This window comes from Lycium barbarum, chromosome 2, assembly GCF_019175385.1.
Source record: "Lycium barbarum isolate Lr01 chromosome 2, ASM1917538v2, whole genome shotgun sequence".
Lineage (NCBI taxonomy): Eukaryota > Viridiplantae > Streptophyta > Magnoliopsida > Solanales > Solanaceae > Lycium > Lycium barbarum.
Window position 1 is genome coordinate 41,433,074 of NC_083338.1, and position 4,876 is coordinate 41,437,949.

Here is a 4,876-nt window from a genome sequence, read left to right on the forward strand (position 1 = left end):
CAAAACATTGAATTGGTGAGTCATTATAGGGGTAGCACATGTCAAGTTGAGTGACAAGTTATATATGGAAGATTGGATGAGCAATTTAGAAGCAAATTACCATTTCATAAAAATAAAAAAAATAAAAAAAATCAAACTTGAAAAAAAAAACGAACATTTTATTCCAATGGCTGCTCTCGGCCAGCCATGGCTGAATGGGAGAAATTATTTTGTTGCCATTTTGATTAAGTTTCAAGTGATTTTCAAGTTCAAGGAGGTGATAGCAACATTGGGTATTGAATTGAGGAAGAAGAAATTGTGAAATTGGAGCAATTAAGTGTAGAAATTCCTCCGAGAAAATTAAGGTAAGATTTTCTTATTTTGTAGTATGATTGCATTGACGGTGTTGTAATGGAAGGATTAAAATTGGATTGGATGAAATTAGAAGTAAGAAATTGCATGAAATCGTTGTTATACGAAATCGTGGGTTGAAAAGGATTAAAAAGGGTTATTGGATTGTTAGAGTTGTTTATGGGCTGAATTGTAAGGGTTCTATATGAATATTGCTACTACTGTCATTGTTGGTATTTCTGTGATAATAGGAGGATAACTGGAAGTTCGGGTTAGGCGAATATATAGGGGAATGCTGCCCGATTTCCGTTAAGTCCTTAACTAATGAAAATCCTAATCAAGAAACTATGAATTCAAGAATGAGTCCGATAAGTGATTGGTTAAAGATTTATAAGCTAGGAAGTATAGTTTACTAACGATAGCATTACTTTCATATTAAATAGGCTAAAGGGGCGACGAAGCGAACTTGGTTACAGTTAACCTATAACAGGTATGTAAAGCTGTCCCTTCTTTCTTTTGGCATGTCTTAGATATAAGTGATGAATGATATGAGCTTTGGGGTAATTCCATTCATAAGTTTCGAGTGTGATTCATGATTCCTATTCACTTCTTCATGTTAGAACTCTTAAAATGATTGAGCTTCCCTCTCAAGTTTTCTATCGTTGGATAGTAGTCGATATATATAAGCTTCTATTCTTGGAAGAATCTACGATAACTCATGTCCTTGAATGCTAGAAGCTATTTCATATTATATTGATACATGTCTATGATTCCTAAGGCTCTTTTGATAAAATTTATAATGACATTCGAGGGATACTTGATATGATTGTCGCTATTGATACTCAGGTGTTAATCCCTTCTTCTTATTCTGTTTGAGTCTTGATAATGTTTTAAATTGCATATGGTTGCTCACTACTCTGCTCGTGCATGCCTCAATATGTCCTTAACCGAGTCCCGGGCCGGGTATGTTATCGTGCACAATCTCACTGCATTGTTCACCGAGTCCCTCACTAAGGGGCCGGAATATGATATATATATATATATATATATATATATGATGGTGTTATGCTGTGTTGGCGTTATGATGTGTTTATGGAGTTATGTTGTGTCATGGCATTATGATGTGTTTATCGAGTTATGCTATGTTATGGCGTTATGATGTGTTTATGGAGTTATTCTGTGTTATGGAGCCAAGGATGGTGTGGCGACCATGTTCACCGACTCCCATAATGGGCCGGGTATGATATATGATATTGACATGCATGATTTATGTTTGAAAAGGGCAAGTGTTTTAGTATTATGAACATTGTACTTGTCTTTTGTACTCCCTATTTCAGTTATGATCCTTTTACTGTATTTCATGCTTTATATACTCAATACATATTCCGTACTGACCCCCTTTCTCCGGAGGGATGCATTTCATGCCCGCAGGTACAGATAGTCGGTTTAGTGATCCTTCAGCATAGGACTTCTACTCAGCTGTCTTGGAGAGCTCCGTTGTTCCGGAGTCTAGACTTTCGGTACAGATCTTATGATGTATATACATATGTTTATCCAGGGGTACGACGGGGCCCTGTCCCGTCACATTTCACTGTTGATACTCTTAAAGGTCTGTAGACATATGTGTGGGTTGTGTATAATTTCTGTTCAGCTGTGTCTATACGATGTGCTATGATATGATGTCCGTCTGTAGTGGCAGCCTTGTCGGCTTGCACATGACATGATATTGATGTGTAGTGGCAGCCTTGTCGGCTTGCGTACCATTTTATTATTTGATCTTTTGTGACTCCTCAGGAGACAGTTTATCTGAATATACATATATGATGACGTTATGAACCGTTGTAGTTCTTTTGCAAGTTTCCATATTGTTCATAGATTCAGTTTGATTATATTTAACAGGTTCGTATACAGGTGTCCAGTTCGGGCACTAGTCATGGCCCACGGGGTTGGGTCGTGACAAAAGTGGTATCAGAGCAGTTCATCCTCGGAGTGTCTACAGACCGTGTCTAGTAGAGTCTTGTTTATCGGTGTGTTGTGCACCACATCTATAAACAGGAAGCTACAGGACATTTAGGATGTTTCCTTTCTTTCATATCTAAGATCGTGCGACAGAGCCCAGCCATAGGAAATGAAATTCCTTATACTAACCTTTGATTTCAGCTGAAGAACGACATCGACAGAAGGAAGCAACTGATGATGTTGGAAGTTACAAAGTACACAGGTAAGTAACGGTGCGAAAGAGGCATGTCGGATAAGGTAAGAATATTGAGGTATGATCGACATGTAAATTTGAAGAATGAAAGGGGAGGTAGATCGGAAGGTATAACAGGATAGATCGTTAAAAGATCAGGTACGTCTCGAGGTGCGATATGTAAGGTAAGTTCCAACACCTTTATACTTTTTACTGGAAATTGGGAGCCCTGTGTGGCTATGATATGATATGATATATGCATATATATGTTGGTCCTGTGAGGCATTGTTGGTATTTCTTGTGTGCAGGTTTTGGGATAGTAAGAAGTACAGAGGAAACTCTGCCCAAATTTTCCCAGAAATAGAAAAAGAAGAGAATGAGATATAAGTTCATAATATGTCTTGAAAGTCGATACCGATAGGGGAAAATTTATTATGTTGGACTAAAGCTTTAAGAGATACCCTCCGTGTCATCCGTAAGGGGCACCATTATTATTTGGAAAATTTTATTTCGAAGAAGCATATATGAGCAGCAAAGTTTGGAATTCATTTGAACGGACCAGAATACTTTCCAGCCACATTTTTACCTTAGAAAAGCTCATGTTGAAGGGCAAAAACGTCCACAATTAAGTTTCACTTTTATTTGAAGAGTACAAAGCATACAGCAAGTAGCTTATGAACTAAACAATTCGTTCACGACTCAAGAATAAATTTGGAGGTAAACCATGTGAAACAAGCACTAGAAGTCCTGTGGTGCTTGTCGGATCCTAGTTTTTCTTCTGGTGGTGGTTGGAGAATGTTTCATGGTGACATTTTATTAGTTCTTAATCAACTAATAGGAGATAGAATTCGTGGAAGGAAAACTCAAACTTGCGGGCTGTCTAGGATCATGTGTTTCATATGTTGTTGATGAAATGCTGGGATAAATTGGAAAGGGCTTGTGACACTAAGGGATGATTTAGAAAAAAGTGGCAAATCTTAACAGAACGTTTATTTGAGGTATCGAGTGGACTGATAAGTGGAGATAAATTACGACGAGTTTACAGTTAAAAGGAGTAATAGTATGATTGAGATAAGAGTACGGAGGAGGAAGAATTATGACAAATATGACGATATTGATAAGACGGCTTGTGAGATATTAAGGATAAGACTGATCAGAAAGGGTGAAAGGTTAAGTACGCGTACTCCACAGAGTGAAATTAAACCGTAGTAAGAATCGTGGATCTTTAAGGTTAAGAAGTGTTACGCTATAGGATTGATTACGAACAGGATGTAATGTGAATATCCTAAGGGTTGTTATAAAAAAAAGAGTAAAGCCAAGTGAGGAAGTGACTAAAAGACATGACGTGATCTATGTGACTAAGGTATAAAGGCAAATATGAAATGGAAAGACAGGGTATAGAATGAATAAGAAAGACTTATAAAGTCCTTCTATAAGGAAAAGTCCAGCATAAAGATTATATAATAACGAAAACGAAAGTGAGCCCAAGAAAAGAAGGAGTTAATTGAAAGAAGGAAATAAGGAGAAAGCGAGCGAGATAACGGTGTAATAACAGGTTATGACGTAGCCGAGAACACGGGTAATATAAATGGCATAACTTGTGAAAGACTAAGCTACAGAAAAATGAATAACGAGGTAGAATGAGTGCTCAGAAGTGACTAGCATGACAAGAACAAACAGGGATGAACAAAATACGTTTGGAGAATGAGAAAAGGGGTTATGTAGAAATAGTGTTTTCCGAAAGATACAGGAGCAGCATGAGATTCCTCGTGCACAAAATAAAATATGGACATGGACTGGAGAAATGAAAGGAATACTAAAGAAATCACCCAAGACAGACATAATCAAGTGAGTACGAGTATAAGATAGAAAGGAAAATATGTAGCTACGAACTTAAGAGTGCAGCACGACGACAAGGTGGTAAGATAAGAACATTATTAAGACGAATTTGATATGATTTTGACTAAGTTAGAGGTTAGTGTTGCATACACGACAAGGGTGAAAGAGCATAAGGCATAAAGGAGTGCTGCATGTATATGACTTTATCTCGGAATTAGTGAAATCCTTAAAGGGCAGGGACTGTAAGCCGGAGGAACAAATAATGCAAGGTAAATTTGTTACAGGAAACAAACGATACAGGTTAGGAAAAAACATTTTACAAAGAGAGCCTTGGATACTTATCATCAGAATATAAGTGCTACCTAATTGAGAATTTGGAATGACTACAAGTACTAGTTAATTATGGATTGGAGTAAGTGGAATGTGGCTTTGGATAAATTGCTACATTAATTACATTACTCGAGTACCAACCATCAGATAAGATTTTGTACTATATATCGAGAGTTCTCATTGTTT